Here is a 9,633-nt window from a genome sequence, read left to right on the forward strand (position 1 = left end):
CAAGATAAACACAGCTAGCTAGCTTATACCTACGGCTAACATTACGAGGATAGAGTTGGCTTCCTGTTCACCAGCTTCTTGTTTGAGTTCCCATTCCACCTTAAAAGGTGCAGCAGGTAGATTCAGTTACAGAATGTAGCTGCTGCATCTCTTAAGGTGGAACTGCAAAACTCAAATAAGAAGCTGGTGAATAAGAAGCTGATGTCAGATTTGTGCTAACGTTAGAGTTGGACTAGTACATAATGTAGCTACATAAGTAGCCTGGCTACATAATTCAGGAAAATAATAAATTCCCCCATAAACAAAACAAACCAGATAATTTCCTGTCCAACAGAAAAACAGCAACCCTGGCATCGCTTTCAACTCCCTCAGGGTTCGCCACCGTTGGGAACTCGCACTGATGTTCACTCGTGAATGACCTCTTGCTTTATCCACCCAAGTCCTGCGGCCTCCACAGATAACAATTCTTTCGTTTTATGGTCAGAGCATTTGATTTATTTATTGCTCTCTAAAACAAATCACCTACTTTATTGACCAAAATGTAACCGTCAACCTTTAAAGCGTTTTATTTTGTACCTCAGCTCTAAACAAAAACCACCATACGTGAGACTTTATCAGTTCTCAATTGAGCTTACATTACAGTCAGCATGAGTTCAGATGATTCGGAAAGTAGAGGGTTATTTAAAGCACACTGTGTTCTCTGCAGCACAACTAGGAATATTATATGAAATGGAAATTTACATAAATACAAACAGAGTCTTACAGGGTGATATAAATACTGGGATTGAAGGCACCCGGACGGGGTTGAGTCGTACAGTCAGATGTTAATGATTAAAGCTACATTAGTGGCCATGACCGTTACATGAACATCATGATTCACTTTAAAATAAGGATCATTTCTTCATTGGATTCATTCTGAATATGAAGTTTGCTTGGATGGGAACTGGTGGTACCAAATTTAGGTGTGGTTTTAACTAGAAATAAGTGCAGGTTGCAGGATGTGGATGCATTTACTGACCGTAACTGATCACAGACTAATCAAGAAGCGCTGGAACAAGCATGTATATTGGCTCAAAGCACGGACGCTGGTAAGACCAACTTCTTAGGTACTGAAATTTGGCACTGAATGACAGTTTTTCAATACTCTGTAGTGCTAATGTAATTTGGTCAGTACCAATTTCAACAAAACGTCTTAAAGTGACATGCTTAAAAGAGATTTTTGTTTAGATACCGGGGGTTAAATTGGTGGGTTTTCATGTCTGATTAGGAGGAGGCATTAGCTAGGGAGGAAGGCTGCTTTTTCAGATAAGCCAAAGCCAGAGCTAAGAATTGCAACATGACTTGGTGGGGAGGGGGCTTGTCATCTATATAATTAACTGAGGCGAAAACGTTCAGCTTGGAAGAGTAACTAATGCAAAACTTTGCAAATACATTGTAAATCTGTCACCTATTGACTGTTGCATAAATTATGCTTAAACCAGAAGATTAAGCTGACGGAAGTGGCAAACTGGAAACTTGAAAAAGGGACAATTAAAACCGGAAAATACAGTTAAAATTTTACTTCAATACATGTAACTAGTTACTATGCACCTGTGCATGCACCCAGAGTTCGGTGACCCGTTATATCCTCCAGCGGCCCACTCACACCATTCAGGCTACACCTTTTATCTTCTTCTACGCGGACCCTGACCTGGCTCTCCCCCACACTTCTCACTTTTCCATTTTCCCCTCTCTCTCTTAGTCACATCATCCATCACCACAGGCCCTGAAGGAGAGTGAGAATCAAACCTAGCACATTATATAAGGCTGAAAGTCACTGCAGAGAGCACAAAAATCAAGCCTAATGGACACCGAGAGGCCAGTTGAACGCACTGGTTAAGACAGGCCATTAGTTTGACACAGTAATCTGTGCAAACCAGATGTGATGTCTACCGTGACATCAGATCTAAAGTCCGAGAGAGGCCTTGTTCCTGGACCGCCAAGAAGCTTGAGGGCATGCTGACTAAAAGCAATGTTGAAAGGCACATTTTAAATATGGGAGAAAGAAAGAGTCTCTTTTCTTGTAGCAGTACAGAAAACCAGTGGGCATCTGGGTCATATTCAAATTTTCACAGTCAAACTGATGTATAACGCAATATGTAACAGTCACAAACTAACGAGCGTGTTTTAAAAGATTAAAGCACTCTTAAAAAGATTAAAGAATATGTTTATTTAAATATATTCTACTACAGACTAATAGGGGGCAGAAAAAAAAAACTTAATTTAGCATTTTTTGTATCATTGCAACAACACACGTTTAAAGGTTTGATAACATTTTTGATTCTCAGGTCAATATTCAGTTAAACAATGCTAAAATATTACAAATTAGGGAGGCACAATCAGAGTCAGACATTTTGGCTGATGTGTTGCAGTTTTATAAGGCAGGTAAGAGCACACCTGCTCTTTTTAATGCTGCTACTACACTTGCGTTAAATTAATCGGAGCATCATTATGCAAAAGAGCCAGTCACCCCTTACTGTCAGTGTAGCTCCTTATTTGACTGATGTTATTTAAATAGGCAAATGATTTGCCAATTTGACAGTAACAAAACCAGAGCTGGAACTGGCCGTGTAAATTAATGATTGCTGCACCCCTATTAAAACATCCTGATTCTGCATTCGCCCAGAAAGCCTGTTCTAGCTATAGCCTATGTAACTTTGGAGGCACAGGCACCAACACTTTACACCACGTCACACACCAACAACTATGGTTCTTCAGCCAGCTGTAAGACGTAGCTCGGTATTTTCAGCATGGACATCAACAAAGGCTGGGAAGAGACTGAAAAAGAGGCCAGAAAAGAGTAAATCTCGGACTGGCTTTTACTTGTTGGCGAGAGCTAATAGAGATGAAAGTAAGACAGTCTCACGGCTAATGAATGAAAAATCCGACAGCAGAGTGTGCATCCCTGTCAACGTTATTTAAGAAAAACTGTGACGTAGGCTGTGACCTTCTCTGTTTTTTTTTGAATGCCAAAGGTCATAACCTCAGTCCCATTTCAGGCTGGCATGCATAGAAATAGATAAATACATCTCACCCCAAAAGGTTTGGTCAATCTCATGCCAAATAAGCCTTAAAAGTTTGCAACCTGCTGTAATAAAATCCTGTAATATTACTCTACCTTGACGTGGTTCTTTCTTATCTGATGTAGTCTGTGCTGGTGTTACGCCGAATGCCAACTCGCCGGCAAAATCTAACTCCTAACTCTATAATCACAATTTCAGTTATTTACATATAGAAACAAGTAAAATCACATGTGTGATCTGTACCGTCCATATGCCTGCATGACGCGCGTGCATGCAAAGGGGAGTCGAATTCTGTATCCTTCAGCTTGTCAACAAATGCATGTGTACAGCTGTCCATGAGGGGGGCTCAAAGCACAATCTGTATTTATGACAGTGATGTAAAAGTAAAATACACTCTGCAACTGTAGGGGGACCTCAAGAGCAAAAAATTACCAATTCTCGCTTAACGCTGATTTAATTATAAACAGGTATTGTATACAGATTAGTTTGGCTCAGAAAACAGGTTGTAAAGTAGCATCTCATGGGGCAAAAAAGTCACCTAAACAATGCAAGTAAACTATAAACAACACAAAAACTTGAACTGCCTAGCTCACAAGCTAGCATGTTTCTATTTCCAAACCTGACAAAACCGAAACCTCAAAATTAACGTCACAAAACCGCAATTAAACTATATGTAAAGTTAATGTTTCATTTTTTTTCCACATCTGAATTAACTGATGGTTGACGGTGCTTTCCGTGAAAAACAGTATGAGAGATGCTCACAAAACACACCGTTATTGTAGTCTTACATTTCTATAAACTTTGAATATTCATATTTCCATTTTGCTAAATCTGAAATAATTACAGCAAACATGACACAAAGAGACATGAAAATGTGAAATATTCAGACACGTCACATCAAAACCACCTACACCAGATGTGATGATATTTACTTTATTTTTTAATTTAATGTCTTCAAGTGCAAAAAGACATGCTTTTCCGCCTCATTCAGGAGCTGTGTGTTTTCATCTGTGGGTGTGTTTAATTAAGTGTGAACTGCTCTTACAGATGCAGAACCACATGTGTTGAAGCAGAAGACAAAAGTAGAGGACTGCTGGGACAACAACTGGAATAAAATCTCGTTACATTAACATACATTAAAAGTTACTAAATGATGAGGACCGACTCAGGGAGGGCAAAAATACAATATGTAGACATTTTCACGACATATCATACATTTAACAATATTTCATAGTTTTTCTGGGGGTTCATACATTGGAACAGACAAAACATCTCTGTGATGCCATAATTTAAAAAATATTATCAACAACTATGCATACAGTGACGTTTATTCAGCGTATCACATACTGCGCTACAGTAAATACAGTTAAACATGACTAATTACACTGTCTTTGTAATGAAATGTACAGCTGGTCGGGGTTTTAAGCACTGACAATATCCACAGCATGCTCCGAAAAGGTTGTAGTGACACAGCTTGTCACTATACAACAAAATATTGTCATACTGCCCAACAACTTTGTCATCCTGGTGAGGCTGACGTGGCAGGATAGACCTGCTATAATGGGCACAGTCTACAACAGCACTGAGAGAAACATTCTTTTGGAGAAGAACATTCAGCCTCAACTTCCCTTAATGCAGTTGGTGCATCCCTCTGTCTGATCGGACAGCCTGCTTTTCTGGACAACCAGGTTTTTTAGGACGTGAAAAGCAAGTTAGAACTAAATATTGCTCCAAGTTCGAGCCAGTTTGCCAACACGTTTCAGGTTTAACTTTATATAAACTCTGAAGACAGCTAGACTGAAGACTCCAGGCACAATTTAGAGAATTATGCAACTCGGGGACCAACCATAATGAGTAACACTGTAGTCACTAGGGAGGCTCTAGCCTGTGCTTTCTCAGTATTTTCACACACGCACAAGGCATCCACGAGCATGCTCAACACAAAACCACACAAAGACTGAACAAGAAACACTGGGTTACTTCTAAAAGACTTCACCTTAAGTTTTATCACACACCAGCAGCCTAATTTTAATGAAGCCCTACACCATTGCAGAGCTGTTCTGACTGATCTTATCATACAAACCCAGAAATAGCCCACATAAACACCACACACGTCCCACAGTACTGATAAACAGCATCAGTCAACTACTAGAGCAAAAAATAAATCCCTGTGGTGACTCTCTTCTTGCCACGTTGTCTGGAATGATAAGAGAAAAGAAAAGATACCTTTACATAGAAAAAGGTGCGAAATGCTCTCAGAATCCTCTTAAAGCCAGCTAGATCTCCCCTTCAAGCACAAATCTCTATTTCAAAAGAGGGGGCTGGTCACATGGTCGTCCCAGCGAGGCTTAAGAAACGTTCTCCAAACCAATACAGAAGCGAGCACCAGCCGTCTTCTCTGTGCAGAGTTACAGACTCCTTATTTCTGATGACCGTGCCCTCAGCAACTGAACCCTCCGGACTTTCCAGCTGCTGTCAGACTGAATTACAAGATAAGGAATCGGGCCAACCCCAATGAATTACATTTGCATTTTACTGGTAGCAAATCAACGCTACAAAACTGGCCACTGAGCAGTTATTTAAAGTGTGGAAAGAAATATGAGGTATTTGGGAAACGGGCAGAACAGATCTAGAAAGGCCAGGCACAGTTTCACTCAGAATTAGGGATGCAAGACGACTGTACTGGTATCAGCAGATGTTTGCTTTAAGAAAGCTATTTAGATTTGAATGATATTTAAACCAACATTGGATGACATCTGTTCTACAGCAGATGTTTAGGTGACGCTGGGCTTTTGTGCCAAAATGTCTGCACTTTATTCATTTTACTTCTTTTCTAACCCTGTAATGCTAATCCAGATTGACCTATTCTCAATCTCTACATTTTATAATTTATTATGTTTACATATCTGCATCTGTGAAACAGCACTGAGCAGAAGTCAACTCCATTTATTTAATGTCCAGTCAAATGTTCATGTATCCTTCCTCTGTGAAATGACAACTACTAAGCTTACTCTAGGGTCTGAAAGGACGTGTAGCTGTCAAGAAGCCCTCACTGAGAAAAGGAAACATTTACAAATCAAGCAAAGAAGCTACTGTTGTGCTCAGATCCTCAAAATCATTGAAAATGTTTGGATTATTTGGATTGAGAGAAGCAGAAAATGCAACCAGCTTCAAAGACTGAACTTTGGAGGTGTGGAATAATTTTGAAAAGTCGTAATTTAGGAGATTTAGGCAATTTTTAAATCACAAAAGCTGCAAATTTTTTTAAATCATAGCCTACATTATCAAAAACATAGTCTTAAGTTTTACGAAGGGAAATTTAACCTAATAACACAGAGCTGTATACTGCCGGCAGAGTTAGACCAATCAGAGGCAACCAAACCGCCATGCGTTGTGACATCACAACCATAACTTGGCTTTCTGGCACACCACATTAAGGTCAAGTTCAAGTGCTGAAGCCAGAAAAAGTTCTGGTCTTCTTGGTATTTAAAAATAAAAAATAAAAACAGTTCCAAACTTCAGTTTGTAAAAAAATAATCACAAATTAAGTGCAATCGTAAAAATGTTGTCGTAAGTGTTAAGAGGGGAAATTTAACCAAGTAACACAGAGCTGTACACTGCCTGTAGAGGTATACCAATCAGAGGCAAACAAACCTCTAAATGTTGTGACATCACAACCACGACTTGGCTTTCTGGCACACTACATTAAGCGGTCAAGTCCTCAAGCCAGAAAAGTGGATATTCTGATTTTATTAAAAAAAAATAATAATAAAAATTAAAAAAACAGGTCTAAACCTCAATTTATAGAAAATAATTGCAATTTGAATGGCGATAAATGTACACACACACAATATATACACACACACACACACACACACACATACATATATATATATACACACACATATACATATATATATATATATATATATAAATGTGTGTGTGTGTGTGTGTGTGTGTGTACATTTATCGCCATTCAAATTGCAATTATTTTATATACGTATATTCTATAGAATGTATATCCTATTTAGTTGTTGAGGCTCCTGTGTGATTTTCTGTTAAATATGTGTCTGAAAAATGAAATTTGTACTTAAGGGTCACTTTGACTTGAGATTAAACAAATAAAGGGTGGTCTCTGAGTTCCATACAGTACAGTACTGCATGCACATAAAAATAGCACAATATCGGCCCACAATTCCCACATGAGTGCATCCCCACTCAAAATACTACACCCATTCAGCAGCATGAAGAGCTGGGAAAAATGGCCCTGCCTCATCTGCGGTGAAGGAAGGAATAAGGAGAATAAAGAACATACTGCAACTTAATATCTTAAAGGCGTACTTTAATCAACAAACCTCTCAAATATTAACCAAGAACATGTCCATCCATCCTAACAGTATAATATGTGAGAGGTGGGTCGATTTACACATCAGAAGACGCCCAATTCTCTACTCACTTCCCCTTCAACAGTTCCTGATCTAGCTGTGTCAGTTACGGCAGCGAGTGTGGTTTATCTGAGGTAGCAGTTTGTCAAGAACGAGGAAGAGGATGCATGTGTGTCGTATAAAGAAAAACTCAACAGCAGGGCAGCTTCAAAAAAGACACGTAACTGGAAGAATAACTCCGAGCTGGGCAGCCAGCGAGGGAATCATATTTCTTAGCACCACCGGACCATGTCAGCATTCAAAACCACAGAGGACACGAATGAAGGCACTGCTAACTATGGGTCATACTATTCATGTGGTTTTGGACGCAGCCCATTATTTCAAAACAGGTGGTGACAGTACACCCTTATAAAAAGATGGTTGTACAAGGCTCTTAGATAAAAGGAGTGGTTCTATATAGCACCAAAAAAGGGTTCTGCTCTTGTAAGCTTGTATACAATAGAGGAACTTTTTGGTGCTATACAGAACCACCATCAATAAGGTTCTATATAGTACCATATCCAACACGTTCTCCACCAATCTTTTCACCATGCAAAGAACCATTTAAGCATGATATGGATCTATATAGAACCATTCAATTTAATAGAGAAACCCCTGAAGAATCATCTTGACTGTATTGTTTCAAAGCAGGTGATGACAGATGACAAAAAAGATGGTTCTTCAAGGGTTCTTTAGTAAAGGGAATGGGTCTACATGGCACTAAAAAGAGGTTCTGCTCTTTTTAGGATAACAAGCTTGTACACAATAGAATTCTTTTCGGTGCTATACAGAACCACTGCAAATAGGGTTCTTTATACATCCATACAACACACTCTCCACCATTCTGAAGAGCCATTTCACCATGCAAAGAACCATTTATGAATGATATGGATCTACATAGAACTCATGGATCTATATAGAACCATTCAATTTAATAGAGAAACCCCTGAAAAATCATCTTGAGTGTACTGTTTCAAAGCAGGTGATGACAGATGAGAAAAAAGATGGTTCTTCAAGGGTTCTTTGGTAAAGGGAATGGGTCTACATGGCACTAAAAAAGAGGTTCTGCTCTTTTCAGGATATCAAGCTTGTACACAATAGAACTCTTTTTGGTGCTACACAGAACCACTGTAAATAGGGTTCTTTATAGATCCATACAACACATTCTCCACCACTCTGAAGAGCCATTTCACCATGCAAAGAACCATTTAAGCATGTAATGGATCTATATAGGACCATTCAATTTAACAGAAAAACCCTTAAAGTATCATCTTGAGCGTATTGCTTCAAAGCAGGTGATGACAGTACTATAGTCCTCTGTCCTCTTCGGTAACCCGTACAAGCAGACTTCAGACTCTATGGGCTGGACAATGGCTCATACTAGCCTTCACCTTGGCCATAATCTCACTTGACAGCTCCGTTTCGAGCGAGGCTGAAGCCGACTTCCTATTCGAATTCTCCCGTTCCACCTTAAATGGTGCAGCAGTTACACGCACTGCTGCACATTTAAGGTGGAACGGGAATATTCGAACAAGAAGCAAGCTGGCTGATAAGAAGCCCACTTCCATCCACTAAGTTTCTAGGCTGCTTCAAACTACGAAGAGTCCCCAAAACAACTATTATTCCAACTACTAGCTAAATGTTTACCCTATGTAGCACAGCAGCTTAGCCGGCTAATTTTGTTTAGGCAGTCTTCGCCGATCCATGTGTTTGGCTAGTAGTAAGTTAGCCAGCTAAGGTCGTTAGCAACGTCAGGAAAACACTCACAATCATGCCATCTTCATGTGTTCCACCGGTCTTCCTCCGTTTGCTTTCTCTTCGCCCGAGAAATTGATATCAACTACTTCATAAATGCGCTAAATTATTGAACTACATCAAGTCCTTCATCTTCATTACTTTCGCAATTCAAACTACCTTAGATTTAGGGCATTATTCGCAACGGACAACGCCATGGCCCAATAGCTGAGGTGTATTTAAAGAGAACGCGCCTCGTCCACAAATAGCAGCCAATCAGATTGCAGTGAGGGCGGGACGGTGTGATTTCCGTGGCTGGGTTAGGTTGTCTCGGCTTCTCCATTCAGAGACTGTAAGAAGTCTGGAAATGGCTCCCTACTCCCTACGAAGTGCACTATGTAGGCCAACAATGG

At 39.7% G+C, this 9,633-nt stretch overlaps 1 protein-coding gene across 1 annotated transcript in view; it reads right to left on the bottom strand.

Annotated features, from left to right (window-relative positions):
• Positions 1 to 9,406, bottom strand: part of fam126a (family with sequence similarity 126 member A) — a 53,342-nt gene extending 43,936 nt beyond the window's left edge. The window contains exon 1 of the transcript XR_005007085.1: positions 9,254 to 9,406. The gene's annotated coding sequence lies outside the window, so the exon portion shown is untranslated. The remainder of the gene's footprint in view (positions 1 to 9,253) is intronic.
• Positions 9,407 to 9,633: the final 227 nt, after the last annotated feature.

This window comes from Colossoma macropomum, unplaced genomic scaffold (assembly GCF_904425465.1).
Source record: "Colossoma macropomum unplaced genomic scaffold, Colossoma_macropomum, whole genome shotgun sequence".
NCBI classification, from domain to species: domain Eukaryota; kingdom Metazoa; phylum Chordata; class Actinopteri; order Characiformes; family Serrasalmidae; genus Colossoma; species Colossoma macropomum.